Source organism: Staurois parvus, unplaced genomic scaffold (assembly GCF_062004578.1).
Source record: "Staurois parvus isolate SC_StPar_1 unplaced genomic scaffold, SC_StPar_1.0 ptg002337l, whole genome shotgun sequence".
Classification (NCBI taxonomy): domain Eukaryota; kingdom Metazoa; phylum Chordata; class Amphibia; order Anura; family Ranidae; genus Staurois; species Staurois parvus.
Window position 1 is genome coordinate 300,060 of NW_028320133.1, and position 24,536 is coordinate 324,595.

Consider the following 24,536-nt stretch of genomic DNA (forward strand, 5'->3'; position numbering starts at 1 on the left):
GCTCCATTTTTCCCCACATCTCAAAAGAGCTACTCACGGTAAGGAAAAATTTGTTGAAAACTAATTTCCAAGACAATGCAAACTGTTGTAATTCCTACACCGTTCACCTGATTTGGATGTAAATACCCTCAAATAAAGCTGACAGTCTGCAGTTAAAGCACCTCTTGTTCGTTTCATTTCAAATCCATTGTGGTGGTGTATAGAGCCAAAAATGTTAGAATTGTGTCGATGTCCCAATATTTATGGACCTGACCTACATAAAAACCAGACATATCTTCAGAGGAGACAAACAGTTTGATAGGTCACACTCCCTGACTGGAATACCTAGGAAAGCAGAAAACTACATCTCTGGAACCCTTCAAATATCTATTTCATATCTACCCACTCCTCAGATGTGTCTGCATAATAGTTTACCCGCGGGTGGAATGTCACTTCTGCATAGAGAAAGTTATGAGCCAAAATATGAACTATAAGAGATTTTGGCTCTAGTTTAGGTCTACGCCCAGACCTTCCCTCCTTAAACGAGGTATTGGTCCTTGACTTCAGAGACACCCCCTGCTAGGGAACTACAAAATGGGCTGTCAAGCCTAAGAAAGGAAGTTGAAGAATTCTCCCTTTTAACATCAGAACCACCTGGGGAGACCCATGCCCTTTCGCTCTGAAACTTGATCTGCTAACCCAGGACTTTGGCAAGTACTTTAACCCTCTAACTTCTCTCTGTTATCCCTTTCCTGTGCTGTTGTTCTCTGTATATTTATGTATATATATTAGTTACATCTTTTTTCTGTAAATATTTTTATTGCACCCTTTTGACCTTTTAGTAATAAATCTTTCCTTCTGAAAGCGTTGAACTGTTTCTATAGCTCTTTATTGCAATTTACAAATTCCTGCCTCTACTCTGTTTGACCCTCTGTATAACTGGCCTGCGGTGACCGTGTTATACAGACGATTATCTCAACCATTATAGTGTTATAGCTGATATCATCGAGTTTCCTCATTCTCTGTACAAAAAGGAGGTGGTGGCAGTGTGAAGGGTTAACTGCGTAATTAACTTGACCCAGTAACAATCGCTCCCAGGCTGCCAGTACACAGATTGTGGTCCAATTAGCTGGAAAATTGTTGTGCAGAGTGCAGCTGGGCTTGGCATTGTTACGCACGTGACATCACGGTTTTAGATTGGCTAGTCCTTCGGTCTTGAGTTTGGTGAGGAGGTCAGGGGTCTGACGCCGCATTCGTCAGAGTCTGGTGTTAGAATGATTGCTCTCACTCCCGGCGTGCACCGGGATACGTAACGTGTAGCACAATCAACGTTTTATGCGTAGGCACCCCTGACTTTGCATGTGGGGGGGGGATGCTTGGGTGTAAATTTACATTTTTTACAATTGAAAACTTTTTTTTTCACTTTTTTTTTTTCACAGTGGACAAAACGTCCCCTAATGTGGTGATTTTTCTGGTGACACATACTCTTTCATGAAACATCTGATATTTCCCCTGTGCTCCACTTAATGGAATCCAGTCCAGATCGCATTGCATTACAGTCTTTCCCGGCCATACTGGTATACTTGTCAGATATACAGACGCCCCCATCCACAGACCTGGCAGTGAAAGGGTTAAAGGTGTCCCCCCCACACCAAATCCAGCGAACAAGCTATACAGGCATTTTAACCACCTCAATTAATAACTACCGTATTTGCCGGCGTATAAGACGACTGGGCGTACAAGACGACCCCCTACTTTTCCTGCTAAAATGTAGTGTTTGGGCTATACTCGCCGTATAAGACTACCCCTCTTCCAATGCACACCAGTGGGAAGAATAGTACCCCATCATCGGTGTCAGTGGGAGGAATAGTGCCCCATCATTGGCATTAGTGGCAGGAATAGTGCCCCATCATTGGTATTAGTGGCAGGAATAGTGCCCCATCATTGGTATTAGTGGGGGGAATAGGTGCCCCATCATTGGTATTAGTGGCAGGAATAGTGCCCCATCATTAGTATCAGTGGAAGGAATAGGTGCCCCATCATTGGTATCAGTGGCAGGAATAGTGCCCCATCATTGGTATCAGTGGCAGGAATAGTGCCCCATCATTGGTATCAGTGGGGGGAATAGGTGCCCCATCATTGGTATCAGTGGCAGTAATAGTGCCCCATCATTGGTATCAGTGGCAGGAATAGTGCCCCATCATTGGTATCAGTGGCAGGAATAGTGCCCCATCATTAGTATCAGTGGGGGGAATAGGTGCCCCATCATTGGTATCAGTGGAAGGAATAGTGCCCCATCATTGGTATCAGTGGCAGGAATAGTGCCCCATCATTAGTATCAGTGGGGGGAATAGGTGCCCCATCATTGGTATCAGTGGAAGGAATAGTGCCCCATCATTGGTGTCAGTGGCAGGAATAGTGCCCCATCATTGGTATCAGGGGCAGGAATAGTGCCCCATCATTAGTATCAGTGGGGGGAATAGTGCCCCATCATTGGTGTCAGTGGGAGGAATAGTGTCCCAACATTGGTGTCAGTGGGAGGAATGGTGTCCCATCATTGGTGTCAGTGGGGGGTGGAATAGTGCCCCATCATTGGTGTCAGTGGGGGGTGGAATAGTGCCCCATCATTGGTGTCAGTGGGGGGTGGAATAGTGCCCCATCATTGGTGTCAGTGAGAGGGGGGAATAGTGCCCCATCGTTGGTGTTAGTGGGGGGGGAGGAATAGTGCCCCATCGTTGGTGTCAGTGGGAGGAATAGTGCCCCATCATTGGTGTCAGTGGGAGGAATAGTGCTCCATCATTGGTATCAGTGACACCAATGATGGGGCACTATTCCTCCCACTGACACCAATTACACTTGCTGACCCCTATTGCAGTATGGTGCTGCTGAAGCCAGCATATGTGGTTGCAGCAGCACCTCTACACTGAACACTTACCTGCTGCTCCTGCACTCGATTTTCGCCAGGCCGCTCGGCTCCGCCCCCTCGCCGGTGATTGGCCGCCTGTGTGTCTTTCCTAAGCTACAGTTCTGGCGGCCAATCACCGGTGTGGAGGCGGAGCCGAGCAGCCGCCCGAACATCCAGTGGCCGAACCGAAGGAGCAGCCGCGCTTCCTGGACTGGACCGTCGTGGGACCGGATCCAGGTAAGAGACAGCAGCCCCTCCCAACCCCTGTACTTAGTGTCCCTTCCGTTGGAAGGGGGGGGCGGCACCGCGCCGCCCCCCTAAAAAGTGTCAGTATGCCGTATACCGGCGTATAAAACGACCCCCGACTTTTGAGAAGATTTTCAAGGGGTAAAAAGTCGTCTTATACGCCGGCAAATACGGTAGCTTTTGAAGTAAGGTGCACATGGGAGCGCATTGCACAATACAAGCAAACTGAAATTTCCCAGCACGCTTACCAGCTAGCCTAAAAAAAAAAAAAAAAAAAAAATTTGACCCTAATTGCAACACAAAAAAATGGCCATATTCACATGGGGCATCCCACAGCAAATACCCATGAGAAGCTGTTTTAACCTGCTTGGGGATGCACAGATGTTCCATGCATCCCCATGCAGGCAGTCCAATTGATGTCAGTTGGGACACAGCAGCTACTCCAGATGTGACATCCATGAGAGATCCATAATAGATATAACAAGCAATCAAATAATAGATAATACATAAAATATTAACCACTTGAGCTCCTGAGGATTTACCCCCCTTAATGACCAGGCCTTTTTTTGCTGTTTGGCGCTGCACCAATTCAAATGATAATTGCGCGGTCATGCAATGCTGTACCCGAACGAAATTTACGTCCTTTTTTTATCACACAAATAGAGCTTTCTTTTGGTGGTATTTTATCACCTGTGTGCTTTTTATTTTTTGCGCTATAAACAAAAAAATACACAAAAATATTGAAAAAAAACTATATTTTCTACCTTCAGCTATAAAAAATATATCGTAAACTCAAAGTTAGTCATAAATTTAAGCCAAAATGTATTCTGCTACATGTTTTTGGTAAAAAAAAATCCCGTGCATTAGCGGGCAAACTGGCGCTATATGGGAGCGGCGCTAACAATATCGGAAGTCACCAGTGACACTAATACAGTGATCAGTAAAAATTTGTTCAATGTAATCAATGACACTGGTGACAGGGCAGTGAAGGGGTTAACTGGGGGGGGATTAAGGGGTTAAACGGGATTACTGGTGTACTGGCGGGCAAACTGGCGCTATCTGGGAGGGGCGCTAACACTATCGGAAGTCGCCAGCGACACTGATACAGTGATCAGTAAAAATCGGTTCACTGATCAGTGACACTGGTAACAGGGCAGTGAAGGGGTTAACTGGGGGGGGGGGGAATTAAGGGGTTAACCGGGATTACTGGTGTACTGGCGGGCAAAAAGGTGCTATCTGGGAGGGGCACCAACATTATCGGAAGTCGCTAGCGACACTGATACAGTGATCAGTAAAAATCGATTCACTGATCAGTGACACTGGTGACAGGGCAGTGAAGGGGTTAACTGGGGGGGCGATCAAGGGGTTAAACGGGATTACTGGTGTACTGGCGGGAAAACTGGCGCTATCTGGGAGGGGCGCTAACACTATCGGAAGTCGCCAGCGACACTGATACAGTGATCAGTAAATTCGGTTCACTGATCAGTGACACTGGTGACAGGGCAGTGAAGGGGTTAACTGGGGGGGGTTAAACGGGATTACTGGTGTACTGGCGAGCAAACTGGCGCTATCTGGGAGGGGCGCTAACACTAACTGGGGGGGGGGGCGATCAGGGGGTTAAATGTGACCTAGGTGTGTTCTAACTGTGGGTATGTGCTGTTTTACTCACTTTTACTGTGTCTTCTTCTCTGTCTGGGACGAATGTCCCCTGGCAGAGAAGAATGACATCATATCCTCTCCTGTGTAAACTTCAACACAGGACAGGATAGGACAGGGACCGATCATCTGATTTCAGCCAGACATCACTGGCTGAAATCTAATGATTGATCCCTCCGGGATCGAATGGTGTCACCCGCGGGTCGGCGGAAGCGCGCGTACACAGCCCCCTGCCGGTGAAAACGTCGGGAGCGCGGAACCCGTTTTAAAACGTGCTTTTGCGCCTGAGTGCCGCCCTGCACAAGTGTATATATACAGTGGCAGGGCGGCAAGCGGTTAACTGTATCAATAAAAATTATAGGTAAAGTACAAAAAAAAAAAAATCTAAAAATAAATAAAACAATAAAAGATAAAAAATAATGAACAATATTAATAATACCATATTAACAACAGATATAATCAATAAACTAAGACAATAAAGAACAGACAGATATAATAGTAATAAAATAGTAATCAATACTATATTAATAGATATAATCAATAATAATAAAATACAAAAGTCAATAATAATACCAGATATAATCAATAATAATTGATAATAAAATAGATAATGCAAAAAATATTGATCAGTAAGCTAGATATTGATTATGTCTATATGTACTATTGTTAACTTATTTTTATGCTTTATAATTTAAAAAAAGATATAAATAGTCAATAATAAATAATAAAAATACAATAAATCAATAATAAAATAATAATACCAGATCTCATCAATGATATTAATATTAGATAATAATAAAATAATCATAAGTATAATCAATATTATTATTACTATTTATATCTTATTATTTTATGTATTGTTTAATCTCTATTTCTTGTTTAAATCTATATTGTTGTTTTATTTATTATATAAATAGCAGTTATCGCTATAATCAATATTAATAAACAATAAATAGAATAGTATTACATATAATGAAGAATAATAGATATAAACAATAATCAAATATTAGCAGTAGATAGAATCGCTAATAACAGACAATAATAAAATCCCCCCAATCACAGATAGAAGAATAATAGGAGATAGAAGGGGATTTCTTACCGGGCTCCCCGCTCCTGGCTCAGGTAGCTCTGGCTTTCCGTCCTCCCCTCAGCCCGGCTCTCAGAGGACGGCGCTGTATACGGACATTGGGAGGGAGGATCCACCCAGCGGTAGAAGTCCTCTTCTTGACTAAGGTGGGCATGCTGGGACTTGTAGTACTTATAGGGGGCTCGCTCTCGTCATCGGAGATGGGAGAGATGTGATTGGACGGCACACATGACAAGCAAACTTCCCAAACAGAAATCCCGTCCATTGGTGAGGAAGGATCTGTTCTGGGGGAGAAATAAAGGACGGCGTCTGTCACCATGGCAACAAGTTGGTGTGCCTGTTAGTGGACTCCGCCCCTGTTCAGTGAGTTCTAGGGGTGTAGCGTTACCCGTTCAGGGACATCCGGTGATTGGCGGTGACTCTGTGGAACAAGATTTACATGTATTGGATAGAAAGTAATGGCCGGGGGTGTGCCGCTCCTCCTCCGGACTCCGCCTCCTCCCGCTCTCCATTCTGCGTCTTCCTCCCAGCAAATCCCGGCTCTGACTGAGGTCTTGTGTGCGCAGTTCTGTTGTGCGCAGGTGCCTCTGCTAGAACCCCGCCCCTTTTTCACGCGGGGGCGTGGCTTACCCCGTTCCCGGAAGTGCTGTGAAGGCGGTTGGTTACAAGTTTGGCGACATCCGGTGATTGGCGGTGACTCTGTGGAACAAGATTTACATGTATTAGATAGAAGGTAATGGCCGGGGGTGTGCCGCTCCTCCTCCGGACTCCGCCTCCTCCCGCTCTCCATTCTGCGTCCTCCTCCCAGCAAATCCCGGCTCTGACTGAGGTCCTGTGTGCGCAGTTCTGTTGTGCGCAGGTGACTCTGCTAGAACCCCGCCCCTTTTTCGCGCGGGGGCGTGGCTTACCCCGTTTCCGGAAGTGCTGTGAAGGCGGGTGGTTACAAGATTGGAGACACGCTGTGCTTCTCTTCCGGAGGATAGAGCTTCGGCCAGACAGCTGAGCTCCGTCTTCCGGGGGTGAGGAGCAGCCCGGGGGGACTGCAAGTCTCAACATGGACTTCCGGGACAACTTAACAGGTGGTGAGGAGACAGAGAACCTGTCAGCCATGGAGCCGGCTGGAGAGGGAGACGGGTGGCACATAGAGGACTGTGCATTTCTTGTTTGCTCTATGTGCCTCCGCTATCCATCTCCTGCATGCACCCCCACGGCCCCCCTCCAGCACTGCAGGGGATCTGTCAGCAGCATATGCACTCCCCAGTGCTGACAGTCCCCCCCCCACATACAGGCGTGAGAGCAGAGAGAAAGCTGCCTGTCCTCCTCCTGTGTCACCCCCGCCCACACTTCCAGCCAGCCTTGTGTATGCTTCCCCCCCCCCCTCTCTCTCTTCACTCCCTCTCCCCCCCCCTCTCTCTTCACTCCCTCTCCCCCCCCCCCCCCCCCCCTCTTCACTCCCTCTCCCCCCCCCCCCCCCTCTTCACTCCCTCTCCCCCCCCCCCTCTTCACTCCCTCTCCCCCCCCCCCCCCTCTTCACTCCCTCTCCCCCCCCCCCCCTCTTCACTCCCTCTCCCCCCCCCCCCCTCTTCACTCCCTCTCCCCCCCCCCCTCTTCACTCCCTCTCCCCCCCCCCTCTTCACTCCCTCTCGCTCCCCCCCTCTCTCTTCACTCCCTCTCGCCCCCTCTCTCTCTCTCTTCCCCCCTCCTCTCTCTCTCCCCCCCCTCCTCCCCCTCTCTCCTCCCCCTCCTCTCTCTCTCTCCCCCTCTCTCCTCCCCCTCCTCTCTCTCTCCCCTCCTCTCTCTCTCTCCCCCCCTCTCTCTCTCTCCCCCCCCCTCTCTCTCTCTCCCCCCCCCTCCTCTCTCTCCTTTAGTATGTCAGCAGTCTCTGACCGTCTCCTGTCCTCAGTCTCTGACCGTCTCTTGTCCACCGTCTCCTGTATCCTGTCCATAGTCTCTGATCATCTCCTTTAGTATGTCAGCAGTCTCTGACCGTCTCCTGTATCCTGTCTGCCGTCTTGCCTAGGGCAGCACAATACCAAAATACACCACTGGGTACAGGTAGGGCTAGTTAAGATAGCAGGCACTCGGTGGCGGGGTATAGGGAGGTGTAGTTAGTAGGATAGCAGACACTCAGCCGCAGGGTACAGGAAGGTGTAGTTAGTAGGATAGCAGACACCCAGCCGCAGGGTACAGGAAGGTGTAGTTAGTAGGATAGCAGACACCCAGCCGCAGGGTACAGGAAGGTGTAGTTAGTAGGATAGCAGACACTCAGCCGCAGGGTACAGGAAGGTGTAGTTAGTAGGATAGCAGACACCCAGCCGCAGGGTACAGGAAGGTGTAGTTAGTAGGATAGCAGACACCCAGCCGCAGGGTACAGGAAGGTGTAGTTAGTAGGATAGCAGACATTCAGCGGCAGGGTACAGGAAGGTGTAGTTAGTAGGATAGCAGACACCCAGCCGCAGGGTACAGGAAGGTGTAGTTAGGATAGCAGGCAGACAGCAGTGTGAGGATGACCCGGGCAGAATGCAGGAAGCTGGAAAGTAAGGTAGGCAGACTGGCAGAGCTCTATGACTGGGGAAGGAGGAGGATGGGCACTAGGTATGGTTCGGTCACAGCTCTCCCCACCCCCAACTCCCTCACCTCTGGAGTCAGCACACAAAGGATGACTGCTTGGGGGACTTGACTTGGGGGGGGGGGGGGGTATGGGGTCACACAGGGCGATCGAAACTGGTGGGGGGATGGGGTGACACGGAGGTTCTGTGTGCGCAGGTGCCTCTGCTAGAGCTCTGCCCCCTTTTCATGCAGGGGCGTGGCTTACCCTGTTCCCGGAAGTGCTGTGAGGGCGGGAGGTTACCAGACCGGGGACATGCTGTGCTTCTCTCCCGGAGGTTAGAGCCTTGGCCAGAGAGATGAGCTCCGTCTTCAGGGGGTGAGGAGGAGCCCGGGGCTCGGCGGGGGGATTGCAAGTCTCAGCATGGACCTCCTGTGGACTTCCAGGACAACTTAAGAGACACAAGGGGGCCAGACTGACAGGGAGGCTGGGCTGCTGTTACAGGGACCCCCCTCCCTCCACAGTGGCAGGAAGGGGTAGTTAGTAGGATAGCAGGGTACAGGGAAGGTAGTTAGTAGGATAGCAGGCACACAGTGGCGGGGTATAGGGAGGGGTAGTTAGGATAGCGTTCACTCAGTGGCAGGGTGGGGTAGTTAGTAGGATAGCAGCATTCAGTGGCAAGGTACAGGGAGGGGTAGTTAGTAGAATAGCAGGGTAAAGGGAGGGGTAGTTAGTAGGATAGCAGGGTAAAGGGAGGGGTAGTTAGTAGGATAGCAGGCTACAGGAAGGTGTAGTTAGTAGGATAGCAGGCAGACAGCAGTGTGAGGATGAACCGGGCAGGAAGCTGGAATGTAAGGTAGACAGACTGGCAGAGCTCTATGATTGGGGAAGGAGGGGGATGGGCATTAGGTAAGGTTATTTCACAGCTCTCCCCACTCCCAACTCCCTCACCTCTGGAGTCAGCACACAAAGGATGATTGGTTGGGGGACTTGATTTGGGGGGATGGGGACACACAGGGTGATCACAATGTGGGGGTGGGAGGCACAGGGTGATCGGAACTGCCAGAGGGGGTGCAGATAATGGAACTGATCCTCCCGTGGCTCCCTGCAGCAACTAAAAGCTGTCTGGAGGAGGAGGAGGAGCTGCTCGCTGTGCTGCAGGCCGAGACACAGTGGAATCGGTTTCAGTGATAAGGCAGTACAGCCAGCCCTCCTGTCAGGTGGCGGGGCCCCCTGTTGAGCTGGTCAGGTCCGATACAGGAGGGCCGGCTCTACCATTTTTATCAGCAGCCCTGGAGATCGGAGAGACCGAAGACAAGAACCGAGAGAGGGGGACCAGGGACTTGAAGAGGGGACAGGGACCGAGAGAGCAGTCCTTTTCTGTTTTTTTTTTTCCTGTCCCGTCATCTACTTACAGGGGATGATGAACAGTCTGTGCAGATGGCGGAGAGCTGGGGAAATGAAGGCGTGGTACAGGACGCCTACAAAGGATTTGTCGCCATCAAAATGGCCAGTAAGTTGTGTAGTGGCCTGTATGTAACAAGGGCCTGATACAAGATCCATCTGTGTTGTTCCTGTGACTGTATAATAAAATAATTCTTCCATGATTACCGTCTGTGAAGGTTCTTATTTATCCGGGGTACAGCATGGCTAGTACTAGTATTCAGTAGTATTCATCTGGACTGCGTCTGAATAAACCTTTCTGGCCAGTCCTACTCTACCAAAAGCAAATGCTACTGTGGACACAATGCCAACATGGGGCAAAAAGACACAAAGTGGGGGGAGAGCTGCTAGGTTAAAACCTGGCTACTGACCTTCAAAGCTCTAGAGGATGTGAGAAGCATGCTTCACTAGGGCATCCCGCGCTCTTTGGCTGCAGCTCATGGCCGCTCAGTTTGCCATTAATCTGGACCAGATACTAGGCTCGTACCCCATATTCAGGGCTTTGCACTCCTGTGTCTCTGCGGAGCCTCCGACATCAGAGTGGAGTTTATCCCCTGTTTCAGGGCCTCTCACACTTGTCTTGTAGAGCCTCCAACATTAGCGAGGAGTTCATCCCCTATTTCAGGGCCTAGGACGCTACTGTCTAGGACACTGGTGCTGAGCTGGTTCCCTGTCTCAGACATTGGCTTTGGTACCAAGCTCTCCTCCTCTCTACAACAGATTATCCAGAGAAACATCCAACCTTTAGAGAACCTCTAGAGGCTACAGGCGAAAGCTTGACTTTCACCTTCAAGAAATCCCAACAAGTAGCCCAAAGAGGACTCTGTCAGAGCTCCTGTTTCAGGGCCTCTCCCCCATGATTCTGACCATTCCTTCATAATCATGTCCGTCATGACTGGAAAGGAGAAACTTTAGACTTTTTTGTTTAAGCCTTGGTACATTAAATCATGTTTGGAGAGCGGAGCTACCCCATCCTGAATCTCAAAAGGTCTCATACAGTATAAATGAATCCCCAAAAAGGTCAGACTTCCTCTAGAGAGTGCCTAAACTTTGCCGCTTTAGTTGCTTCCACATGACCTTCTTCCAGTCCCGAATCTGAGTCAGAAATCTGGGTCACCTATCCCTGGGCTGCATACCCTACACCAGCTGACTCTGCTGAGCCAGAAGCCACTGGAAGTAGGGAGTATTGCACATGATCAGGCTGACTAGAAGAAGTGGTAGGCCATTTGACATCAGAGATGCCTGAAAGGTGCACTGCACCTGCTCTCTAAAAGGAACTTAGAAACTTTGCATAAGGTGATTCAGCTTCTGCTTTCAAGAAGTTAGAAATACACTGCAGCAAAAGACTTGTTATAATTAGAAGATAATTTAGTGCTCCAGTTAGCACATTTTATTTTAGAGGTGAACTTATCCTCTTTAGCCTAAGACAAAAAGAGAGGGGAGGAGGGCTCCAAGTTAAAAGCCAGGTCCTTATTAGGTCAGGAGCACCACCCCTGCACCCAGTGCTGCCTATGTCAAAAAACAAATGTCTAGAAGACTGCTTGAGACACCCCTCAAGGAACCCCAGAAGTACCAACCACCTCCACCAAAAGCACACAGCACATATACTATATTGCCAAAACATTTGGGACACCCCTCCAAATCATTGGATTTAGGTGTTAAAATCACCTCCATGGCCACAGGTGTATAGAATCAAGCACCTAGGCTTGCAGACTGCTTCTACAAACATTTGTGAAAGAATGGGTCGCACTCAGGAGATCAGTGAATTCAAGCGTGGTACCGTGATAGGTCACCACCTGTGCAATAAGTCCATCCGTGAAATTTCCTTGTTATTGAATATTCCATGGTCAACTGTGAGTGGTATTATGATAAAGTGGAAGCAAGTGGGAACAGCAACTCAGCCAAGTGGTAGGCCAGGTAAAATGATAGCGCGGGGTCAGTGCAAGCTGAAGCGTACAGTGTACAGAAGTTGCCAACTGTCTGCAGAGTCGATAGCAAAAGACCTCCAAACTTCACGTGGCCTTCAGATTAGCACAGCAACAGTGCATATTGAGCTTCATGGAATTGGCTTCCATGGCCATGTAGCTGCATCCAAGCCTTACATCACCAAGTGCAATGCAAAGCATCGGATGCAGTGGTGTACAGCATGCTGCCACCAGACTTTAGAGCAGTAGACACATGTTCTATGGAGGACTTATCACCGTCTCTATCTGAAAATTCGATGGACGTGTCCCGGTTTAGCAGTTGCCAGGAGAACAGTACTTGCTTGACTGCATTATGCCAAGTGTAAAGTTTGGTGGAGGGGGGATTATGGTGTGGTGGTTTTCAGGGGTTGAGCTTGGCTTTAGTTCCAGTGAAAGGAACTCTTAAGGCATCAGCAAACCAAGACATTTTGGACAATTCTATGCTCCCAACTTTGTGGGAACAGTTTGGGGATGGCTCCTTCATGTTCCAACCTGACTGTGTACCAGTTCACAAAGCAAGATCCATAAAAATATGGATGAGCGAGTTGGGGGTGGAGGAATCTCTCTGGCCTGCACAGAGTCCTGATTTCAACCTGATAGAACACCTTTGGGATGAATTAGATCGAAGACTGCAAGCCAGGCCTTCTCGTCTGACATCAGTGTCTGACCTCACAAATGCACTTCTGGAAGAATGGTCAAACCTTCCCATAGACACTCCTAAACCTTGTGGATAGCCTTCCCAGAAGAGTTGAAGCCATTATAGCTGCAAAGGGTGGGCCAACTCAGTACTGAACCCTACGGACTAAGACTGGGATGCCAGTGTGCGTGTAAAGGCAGGTGTCCCAATACTTTTGGTAATATACTGTATATAGCCTGCTTTTCTACCTGTTTTATAGCAGGAGCCTAGGAGGAAGCCTCCATGATGTCCCCTGCATTCTTTAGCGCCCAGCACCCTTTGGCCCATGCTGTCGGCGTCCAGCAATAAGCATCAGCCCTGCCCTTTCTCTTGCGCCTCTGAGGCCGAAACCAGAAGCCTCTGGTGCAGAGAGGACATCACATCCCCCAGAATCATGACACCCAGCATCTTCCAGGCTAGCTGCGTCACATCCGGCCTCCAGGAAGGCACTCCCTCAGCCCTGACTGACCTAAACGCGCCAAGGATGGATGCCATTCTAACCAGCTCCTTCACTGGCACTGGAAAGAGGTAGAAGCGGGTACATTCCTACACCGATGCAGAGGGGACTTGAGGCCAAAAAGTAAAGAACTGCAGGTGAGGGCACGTTTCCTGGGCAGCCCTTGAGACATGGCTTGCTGCTTAAAAAGCAGTTCTTCTAGTCAACATGCTTTTTCCAGACAGAGTAAACACAAAATGGCCATGTTCCTGTAGGACCATCTTAAGAAGCTTGAAGCAATGTGTTTCCTGTCCTGGTTGAAGGAGCTCAATCGTTCAAGGTCTGTCCTGGAAGACAACCGGGGGGGGGGGGGGAAATTATATACATTTCATTTGTGTACAGTGTTGCATGACCAAGAAATTGCTAGTTAAAGCTGCAGTTCTGAAAAGCAAAAAAGTGCCATGATCATGAAGGGGTTAAAACCTTCTGGAGATCAAGTGGTTAAAGTCTAATTTGGCCAGGTTTTGAGCCTCTCTGTTGGTCTGTTATTATAAAGACTTCAGGTTGATTTGTATTTTTATATAAAAGTTTTTTTTCCCATTGATATCCACAGTTCCCATTCACATGGAATCTGTATACAGCATTGTTCAATTAAAAAAAATGCAGTTCCAAAGCCACCCATTTACAAATACCACAAATGCATAACAGTTCATAAGGAAAAAACTATTACTGCAAACTTGAGAAAGTACTTTAATAGTTTTCATTTTACATTTTAGATCTAAAAAGGAACACATGCAGCAAGTGAATATTAAGAATTCTGCTGGAACCAACTGTTTAAATTATATGTACAGAGAGGATTACTATCAAAACTAGTAACCTTCAGTGAGGCTATTTACAGAATTTACAAAAAAAAAAAAAAAAGGACAAAGTGTATCAGTACAACAAAGGCAACATGAAAATTAGCATACTGTGGTATTCTGAGACTTGTATCGAATAAAGCTTTCAGAAGCAAAAAGCTACCAAAAATACTCTTTCCAGTCCACAAGAAAACATGTCACCAAAGTAAATTTACAATATTAGGTACAGAAGCAGAATACCAAGGTGAACATTTAGAAATAGCATTGTACACTACAATTTCATAAAACTGAAGGGAAGAAACAAATTAACATACTGCCCACAAGTTTCACCTTTGAACCTTGAAAACTTCAGGTGACATCTGGCTGGTTGCTTTGGGCATGCAAATTAATATCTTTTCTTTCACGTCCAGATAATCCTCTCCCAAAGGGTGACCAATCACAGAGCTACCAGGGATATAGAAATATCAGCATTCTGTCCTGGAACTGCTCTATACAATAAAGAACTTGTTTTAAATAACACTTTCATTCTTTGTCTTAAACCTACAATAATGAATCAATATGTTATAACATCTAGTTGAAGCAGTGTATAGAGTGGTACAACTCAAAGAGGAACAAAACATGATGGATCTCTTACAAAATGTAGGCAGTCTTTGTATTAAAAATGCTTCATCAGAAGGAAGTAAAAGCGTCCTGATAAATGGCAATTTCACAGGACACGTGGAGCTGAACTAAACAGAGCTGTCGTGAGGTGGTGAACTCCATCGTGACTGCAGATGCCGAAGAATGCTGTTCGATATCGTCCCAAGTTTTTCCTGCATTTCAAAAAGCTGGCTTCCAGAATATTTTCAAAGCTCCTCTGTAGTCACCAACAAAGAAAGTGTACTAATCTGTGCAGCAAGGTCTAGGGTGGCTGCAGATTCCACAGGTGCTGTGGCAGATGCTTCAGGCAGGTCTGTAAAGCAAGCAAGGATTAGTTATGGTGAAGTAACGGAAAAAAAAAAACTCATGAAATACGCCAATACTCTAGGGGTCACCATACATGTTACAATCTGACTGCAATACATCAAAACATAATAGGAGAACCTTCCTAAACTTTCCAGTCAGTTTGTATTCAATCAAGCCCTTGCATTACATAATTGGTAGATCCAAAAGAAGACTACAATAAGATATTGGCAGAAAGTCAGTGCAAAAAATGCCCATCAGTAGTTTGAACAACCACATTGGGTGTCTCTGCAAATCAAAGGATAGGCAGGAGTCGTCTGTTTTAGTAGAACATCCAATTACTTTATTTCACCAAATACATTTTTTTTATTATTATTATGAACTACCGCATCGGACACCTCAGCCAATCGAACTACCGAGAGCCTTTTATGTGCTGGCTCTTCCTATCAATGCGTTCACCCACCTGAGAACCCCCACAGAACGGGAATGCCCGAGGCATAGACCGTGTCCACACTGTGCACTAGGAATGCTGCATGTCCCCCACCCCCCTTGCTGGGTGACCAGTCAACAGCTGCAAGTCCATTTTGACCTTTTTCTTTTTATTGTGGAACCGTTTTACCCTTGTTTCTGAATTTAGTACACGATAAGGGCTCTCCCACCTCCCTCTCTTTTTCAGTGGAAACGAAAGACCCCTGGTCAGCTCCTCAGGATATTTCAGTCTACAATGTTCCATCAAACCCCAGACCCTACAATAAGATTGTAATGTGTGTGGAAAGCTTTACAACTATCGGTGGTCACCTTTTTAGAGTCTCAATTGTAATATACAGTAGTATCAATGGTACTTGCACAGCACTGCCATACAGTACGTGCCTAAACTGGAAAATACAGGAATGGAAAGAGCTTGGGAGGAATGGTGGAACTAAAATCGCAGCAATCTGCTGCAATGTTGCAGGCTCAGAATTCATGGAATTACGCAGCCTGGATCAGACAGAATTAAACTGAGAACAGAATAGATAAAATGGCCTATAACCTGGACTGCTTTTTTTTTTATTTTAATTGAGGCAATCTTTAAATTCAATTTTAAAAAGCAAGAAAAATTAGCAGATTAATAATTTAAAGCCCCATAGCTTTAAGTACAGCTCACGGGTCTTAAAAAGCAGCTTAATCATTAAGCGTAGGTTCCACAACTTCGCAGTTCTGCGTGTCACGTTTGCAAGGGCACAGCTGCGTTTCCTGCAATCTTTTTTAAAAACATGGACGCACAGAAATCACATGGTGCTTTGACACCACTTTCCTTAAAGCAACACACTTTTTGTGCGGCTGCGGGAACGTGTGCGATTTACACACACAGTCCTATGGAAATCTATGGAAAGAACTAAAGATCAGAGTTCACAGAAGAGGCCCACAGAACCTTCAAGATTAGAAGACCGTTTGTGTGGAAGAATGGGCCAAAAATCACACGTGAGCAATGCAATGCGACTAGTTTCTCCATATAGGAGGCATCTTGAAGCTGTCATTACCAACAAGGATTTTGGATGAAGTATTTATTTTTTTTTGTATGCACGGATTATTACTGACATGTGGTGAAAATGCAGTTATTTACCTGTTAACTGTATTTCCAGGAATCTTCTAGGACAGCTTCACTTGAGAGATAGGGCTCCTCCCAGGAAACACCCGCTCCACCTTTTCCCCTTTATAAGTATCCTCTCTCCCAGTGGGCCCTCAGTATAAGAATATGACCGAAGGCCTAGGAGAAAGCATAAAATAAAAAACGGTAATAGAGACAACCCATCACAGGTTCATAACATACCTAGACATCAGTACATAATCACACAGCAATCGGGAGGGAGTTATGCTGTCCTAGAAGATTCCTGGAAATACAGTTAACAGGTAAATAACTGCGTTTTCCCGTGTCATCTTCTAGGACAGCTTCACTTGAGAGGAGTTGAATAGAAATACATACATTAGGGTGGGCCCCTTGCTTGTAGGACCTTCCTGCCGAACGCCTGGTCATTGCTGCCAATCAGATCCAATCTGTAGTGCTTAGCAAAGTTGGCGAAACTGGACCACGTTGCGGCTCTGCAGATCTGTCCGGGGGAGGCACGCTCTTCAGGACCGTGCCCAGGTCCCATGTGGGGTACTTCGATGTGGACGGGGCTCGGCGCCTGGAGATAGCCCTCAGGAACCTGATTATCAACGGGTCTGCCGCCAACCTCAACTCCAGAAAGCTTGACAAAGCCGCTACCTGCACTTTAAGGGTATTAGCGGCCAGGTTCTTATCCGCCCCGGCTTGGAGGAATTCAAGCATTGTATGCAAGATGGGAGCCCGGGTTCCTCGTTCCTGTCCTTCCAGGCGGAAAATTTCTTCCAGACTTTATCATATATGGCGTTTGTTGATTTCTTCCTTCCGTCCAAGATGTTGGCGACCACTCTTTCAGACAGTCCCTTCTTCACTAGCCTGTCCCGTTCAGAAGCCACGCTGCTAGGGACAGCCTTTCTGAGTGAGGATGTAGCACTCCCCCTTGGGCAAGTAAATCGTGTGAAGGTGTATCATCCATGGGTCTGTTAAGCTTAGTTCCCTCAGCCGGGAGAACCATGATCTTTTGGGCCAAAATGGTGCAATCAGGATGACCGTGGCTTGAGAAGACTGGATCTTCTGTACCACCTTTGGTAATAATCTGAACGGAGGAAAGGCATAGAGGAGGTTTCCTTCCCAATGCTGGGCTAGCGCGTCTATCCCTGCACTCCTGGGGTCCTTCTGCAGGCAGAAGTATCTCTCCAGCTTCACATTTTGGCTGTTGGCGAAGAGATCCGTAGAGGGGGTGCCCCATCTGGCGCATATTTGATTGAATGCTGGACAGCTGAGGCACCATTCTGTCTGGGTGACCTCTTTCTGACTCAACTGGTCCGCCAACTGGTTCAGATTCCCTTTTAGATGCACCGCAGTGATGGACTCTAGGTTCCTCTCTGCACAGGTCAGGAGGGTTCCTGCCAATTCCATCAGCCTCGGGGACCTCGTGCCCCCCTGCCTGTTCAAGTATGCTACTGCCGTTGTGTTGTTGGATAGAATCTGGACTTCTCTCCCCTCTATCCTCTCCTGAAAAGCCGTAAGAGCTTTGAAGATTGCCGACAGCTCCTTGTAGTTCGATGATTTCCTTGAATTTTCTGCATCCCATCTGCCCTGGGCTAGGCAGTCTCCCATATGAGCAACCCACCTGGTCATGCTTGCATCCGTGGTGATCCTCACTGGGCTGGCTTGCTTCCATTTCCTTCCCGCCTCCAAGGTGTGGATGTTCCCCCACCACCTTAGTGATTCCCTCACCTTGTGCGTGAGGCAGATCCTGGAATTCAGACCTGCTTGGCTGCCATCTCAGTGGGAGAGGGTGTGATTCTGTAGTACCCTGGAGTGGAGCTGTGCCCATTGCACCCCTGGCATTGCGGCTGTCATGCTCCCGACTAGCTTCATTGTGGTCCTTACTGTGCAGGTCGACATCCTTTGGAAGGCTCTCGTGTCTTGCTGCAGTTTGAGAGCTTTTTCCGTTGTCAGGTATGAGCAAGCATTTGCGGAGTCCAGGATGTACCCCAAGTACGTGATCCTCCTGGAGGGTACTAGCTGTGATTTTTCCTCGTTCATCAACCACCCCAAGCTCTCTAGAAAAGATATTGTGCGTTCGACATGGGACCTCAGGCCTCTTTCTGTATCTGAAAATAGAAGCAGGTCGTCCAAGTAGGGGATGATATTTATTCCTTCCAGCCTCAAGACTCTTAGGGGTTCCGCCAGGATCTTGGTAAATATCCTTGGAGCTGATGACAGGCCAAAGGGGAGTGCATTGAACTGAAACAGAATCGTTCTTTTTGCGCCTTCCAGCGCAAACCTCAGGAACTTCCTCGATTCCTCCCTTATCGGGACGTGCAGATATGCATCTTTCAAATCTATTGAGGCCATGAATGCTCCTGGCGACAAGAGTTCTTTTACCGTGTATAAGGTCTCCATGCAGAACTTCTTGGGTCTCACGAACTTGTTTACCTTCTTCAGATTTAGTATCATCCTGTAGGTACCGGACGACTTCTTCCTTAGGAAGAAATGGGAGAAGAACCCACTTCCCTTCTCTTCCTCCTCCAGCTGGCAAATCACATTCTGCCTGAGCATCCCTTCCAGGAGGTCCACCAATGCATCTGCCTTCTCCCTGTCCCTTGGCAGGGGTGTTGCGAAGAATCTTTGAGGGGGGGGCCTTAAAAACTCTATTTTGTAACCTCTGCGAACGGCCTCTAGAATGTAAGTGTTCTGGGTGATCTTCAGCCATTGTGTGTGGAAGTGCCCCAGCCTTCCTCCCACCTGGCTTCTCCAGTCACTTGGGCTGGGTCTTGGGTCTATTCTGGTTGGGGTTGAAGAGGAAACCTCCCCTTCCCCTTGACTCGTTCCTGCCCCTCCTTGCGCCCCAGCCTGTGCGCTGGCTTTGAAATCATCGTGTACTGCCTGTTGAGGAGAAACCCCTTTCGTCCTACTTGCCTGCTGGGGACTGGAAAGCTCTTCTTTTTTTTTATCGGCCGACCTTTCCAGGACCGAAGTTAGTTCCGGCCCGAAGAGGAGTTTTCCCTCGAAGGGCAGACCGCAGAGTTTGGACTTAGAGGCAAGGTCCCCCTGCAAAGACTTTAGCTAGATAGCTCTTCTCGCGGAATTTATGAGGGCCGTTGATCTAGCTAAGAATCTGATAGTTTCTGCTGATGCGTCTGCAATAAAAGCCACCGCTTTTTCCAGTACAGGCAGCGACTTCAGGATTTCCTCCGCCGGGGTGCCTTGTTCCAGGTGCGAGCGGAGCTGCCCCAACCATACATCCAAAGTTCTGGAGACACACGTCGTCGCAACTGCTGGCTTGAAATTCACCGCGGATGCTTCCCATGCTCTCCTCAGGAATGTATCCGCTTTCCAGTCCATCCATTGGGTCATTCAGGGACCCGCTGTCCTCGAAGGACAGGTCCATCGCTTTCGAGATTCTAGAAAGGGGGGCATCTGGCTTCGGGCAGATTTCCCACACGGAAGCGTCTTCTTCCTTGAACGGGAATCGCCTCTTAAGGTTCTTGGGAAAGAAAGCCTTTTTCTCCGGCTCTTCCCATTCCCTCCTGATAGTGGACCATAGGGCAGAGTGCACTGGGAATGTGCGGCTGCTCTTTGTAGCCCTGCGTACAGCTGGTCATGGAGAGAGGGGTCCTGCTGTTCCTCCTCCAGATCCAGAGTCTCGTAGATCACTTTCAGAAGGCCCTCCGTGTCTTCTGCCTGAAAAAGGAATCTTTGTGCTTTTGGGTCATGATCCTCGACCTCGTCTTCCTCCGAGTCTGAAGTACTCAATGGTTCGGCTCCCCTTGCGACAGTTACCTGGTCCTTCCTCTTTTTCCCCCCCTGGGCATTGCCTGAAGTGCCCGGTTGGGGCTCGTCCTGGGCCGGTCCCTGCTTCTGCTCCCTAAAGCTCTGAAAAGTCTTGGACATATCTTGCATCATGTTCTGTAAGAAATCCTTAAAGAGGGACCCAGACTCCTTTTTGATAAGCTTATCTATGCAGTCTTGGCAGAGTTGCTTCCGTCAGGAACTCGCCAGCCTCTTTCTGCAAGTGGCGCATTTCTTTTTCAGCTCGCAAGGAGCTTCTCTTTCCCCTCTATCCTCCTCCTGTGGGCCCATCTGGGGACAAGAAGACATAGGTATTCATCAACCGCGGAGGCTCCCCCCCCAGGGATTGCCCCCCGTGCACTCCCCCAACACCCTAAAAAGTCAGCAGTGGGGGGGGGGGGGGAGATGAGTGTGGGGGTGCCCAAGGGTCCCAGAGGGGGGAGGGGGGGAAGGGGGAGGGGGTGAGTGGCGGCCAAATACCTTGCCGCAGGATTCCCCCGGCCCAGACAGATCTGCCTCCATCCTGCCGCGAACTCCTCCTCAGTGCGGCGATTTTTCAGGGTTTGGCGGGCTCCGCCCCCTCCCTGGGATCCCTGCGCGCCGACCTTCCTCTCACGGCCGCAGGTGGAGAAGCGGCCATGGTGTGGGCTCGTTCCGCGGTCCGCCGCCCATTTCCAACATGGCGGCCGCTGCTCCATGCTTCCTGCGCCGGAAGTGACGCCGTCCCGTGCCCGGAAGTGACGTGTTTGCGGCATCCTGACCCCGACAGCCTCACCCCCTGGCCATGCTGCCGGGATCCTGGAACAGGTAGGACTTACCTCAGCCCCCCCAGGGAAAGGCACCACTGCCCAGGTCGGCGGAGCGGGCTCTACCCCCCTGGAGAGCCCCGCTGGGACCATCCGGGGTCTGTCACCCCCACCCCGAAGGGTCTGTCCATAGGATGAGCCTGGATGAAAACCCCCCCACAAGGTCCCTGCCATCCTTAGAGAAAGGAGGAAGGGGGGGCCTCAGCCAGGGGCCCTCTGTACCTCGCCAGGCAGCCGGGGAAAAAATAACAAACCGGGCGTAGCTCCGTCCTGGCCGGAGGAAACACTAATACTGAGGGCCCACTGGGAGAGAGGATACTTATAAAGGGGAAAAGGTGGAGCGGGTGTTTCCTGGGAGGAGCCCTATCTCTCAAGTGAAGCTGTCCTAGAAGATGACTCAGGAAAATTTTATGTCAATAGCACCTTTAGATATATATTTACCTAGAAAAACGGTGACGTTTTCAATACTTATTTTACCCGATGTACTATTAAAACCTGTTGTTTTTTTTTCAGGATTTGAGTGCAATGACTACACTTCTGCTTCCCCAGAATACCCTGAGAACACGACAGTGTCGTATGTCACGACAACAGACCCTCTCTGCACTCCAATCCCTGCCCATCAGAGCAGATCACATGTAGACAGTTTGCTCACAAAAACAAGGACACGCCCATGAGACACACCCACTATGCAGAAATGCTGCATTGCATGCTGGGAAATGTAGTTTCTTACTTCAATTATAGGGCTTATTTGCAAGGTGAAGCACTAGATTACATTAAGGCAGCACAAATGCTGGTCAGACATTTAGATGTCTATTTTCCAATGATTGCTGATGCATGCATGTTACCCTACGCCTGTTAAGACCTTAAAATGTACTATGAATGCAGTTAGCCAGAAATTAGACCTATGACTACTAATCTCAAGTACGATCCCTATTCTTGCATGAGAGATTTTCCGCAAAAATGTATGGGTGTCAACTATAGGTGAATTCAAATCAAACTGCAGATTTCAGTGAACTTAAGTCATTTGGACCAAGCTGGCATAAACAAATTTACTTCACTTAACAGATGAAGTGGATGTGAGCGCTGTATAAACAGGTATGTCGTCTCAGCCACATACAGCACTGTGTTCCAGCAGCTGTCAAATTGGACTGAGTGCTGCTCAGCCATTCACAGGCGGTTGGGTGCCCTCACAGTCTCCACCTCAGCCTGAGGAACCTTTGTATTCATTCATAGTCCCATAGCCTGAACACAGCAACGCATATGTAGCTGATGCTACATACAGTTTATAGAGGTGCTGCATCTGTTAATGATGTAAACAGTACATTTGGACTAGCTTGGTCCAAACTATTCAAAGTTCACTAAAACCTGGAGATCAGCTTTAATCGCTCATCCCCAATAATCACACATTTTATGTTAAGATAAATCATACACAAAAGGTAAGACTTTTATCCTTCTCACCTTAAAAACTTCAAAGAGACGAGAGAACTGCTTTCCAACCAAGACATTGAAAACTTTCCCATCTTCTCCACTAAGACGGCTACAAAGAGGACAAATGTCAAATTATTACACACAAACTGATATACATTACCCTAAATATTTTATTGTGGAATATAATGTTCTACTTGAAGGAATATTCACCACTAAATAGTTCTAAAGATCAGAATGGAAGATTATACACCATGGGGTTGTTTTAGCTGAATTTGCTTGCCAAAGAGGTAAAGCACTCTGGCAGCTGTCCGCTCTAGTGTGAATTCAGCCTGAAAGGGTTTTGTTATATCTGCTTGATAAGTGCAAAAAATACCTGTTGATCTTGTTAGAAATCTCGTGAGCTGATAACTTACTGTGCACTCTGCTAACTATTATCTCTAAGGTGTACAGAAGCACTCCCCTCCGGTATGTACAATAAGAGAAGGACAGCATTCTGTAGTCCTGTCTTGTTTCTGCTGATACAAAAGGAAGAGTAGGCATTGTCATCCTACGGCAGTTTTGTTACTGGAGGATCATCAGGGAAAAAATAAAGGAAGAAAACTAGTGCAGCCACATCTAAGGACTAGAAAGCTGCAATATATTCATTTTTTTGTGGCTTAGATGCACTTTAAGAATAGGCTGTTCAACTAGAAAAGTTGGTATTGAGTGAAAACAGCTCCCCTTGTTCACTAACATTTATTGGCTAGGTATTCCTTAGTAAATCAATTCCTGCATCCACTGCAATATTCTGCACCGCAACAATCTGGAATGTTTCTAGCTCCAAAATGCAATTGTACTCACTTTGCAATTGCAAGATAAGCATCTGTCTGTTCTGTATGTGAGGTAGATGTGTCTTCCAAGGTTTCTAGTAAAGGCAAGAATTGAGCGTTTTCAGGATTAGCAGCCATATTCCCAAAAAACTGCAAAGAAATAAGAAGTCACTTAAAATAATCAGCCCAGTGGTTTGCTACAGTAGGAAATAAATTGTGTTTCTATATCTTACAGTTTTCTTGCTTAGTGCAGCAACTATAGATACAAAACGTTACACTTTTTATCTGCTTGAACACCAGACTGTTTCACCCCCTTCCTGCCCAGGCCATTTTTCAGATTTCAGCGCTGTCGTACTTTGAATGACAATTACTCAGTCATGCAACACTGTACCCATATGAAATTTATATCAATCTGTGAGACAGATAGAGCTTTCTTTTGGTGGTATTAAGTCACAACTGTTTTTTTTGTTTTGTTTTTTGCGCTATATAAAATGGAAAAAAGTTTTTTGCCATTTCTTCATTTCCTGTCTGTAAAGTTTTGCCAAGAATATTTCTTCATAAATGTGGGCCAAAATACATTCTACTACATACAAACTATGGTATATACTGTATATCCATAAAATGATCAATTCTGATGTACTGACTGCCCAACTCATTTCTTGAGGCCCTAAAATGCTAGGACAGTACAAATACCCCCCAAATTACCCTTTTTTTCATTTTAAATCAGACAGTCCAAGGTATTTAGTAAGAGGCATAGTAACATTTTTGAAGTTGTAATTGTTCAGAAAATGAAAGAAAAAAAAACCATTTCCCCAAGTTGTCATTTTAAAAAGTTTTTTCACATAAGCAGCATGGGCACACTTACAATTACACCTCAACACATTCTGCTTCTCCTCCTTAGTATGGGGATAGCACATGCATGAGACGTTTTCACAACTTACCCACATGGGGGGGGGGCCCAAAATCAAAGTAGAACCTTCAAGCTTTATAAGGGTGTAAATTAGGCATCTCATTTCCTCACTACCTCTCTCATTTATGTAGGCCCTGGAGCACAAGGACAGCAGAAACGCCCAAACGAATAGGACTGCCTGCATGGGGATGCACAGAACACCTGCTCCCAGTTTGACATCCTTGCAGGTGTACAGCCCCAAATGCAGACAGTGATTTCGGGGACATGCACCTGCACTGATGTTGGATTGGGAAAAGCGGCTGTGTCCATGCAGCTGTTGTGTCCCAATAATCAATGTGACTGCCTGCATGGGATGCACAGAGCACCTGTGCAGGTAAACATGGCCCTTGCACAAGGTATGCATCGATAAGCCCCTTGTGAACAAAACCTTACGTCAACACTGGGGCAGATGTGACATAGCG

General features: G+C 47.6%; 2 long non-coding RNA genes across 3 annotated transcripts in view; both read right to left on the minus strand.

Moving 5' to 3' along the window:
• LOC149431223 (uncharacterized) overlaps positions 1–24,536 on the minus strand; it is a 404,708-nt gene that overhangs the window by 177,394 nt on the left and 202,778 nt on the right. For both annotated transcript variants that reach the window (XR_016309352.1, XR_016309353.1), the window contains exon 4: positions 5,886–6,572. This is a non-coding gene — a long non-coding RNA (uncharacterized LOC149431223). The remainder of the gene's footprint in view (positions 1–5,885; positions 6,573–24,536) is intronic.
• LOC149431225 (uncharacterized) lies at positions 13,678–23,607 on the minus strand. The gene is made up of 2 exons (XR_016309349.1): positions 22,387–23,607; positions 13,678–14,749 (listed from the first exon to the last, which is right to left on the minus strand). It is a non-coding gene; the product is annotated as an uncharacterized LOC149431225 (long non-coding RNA).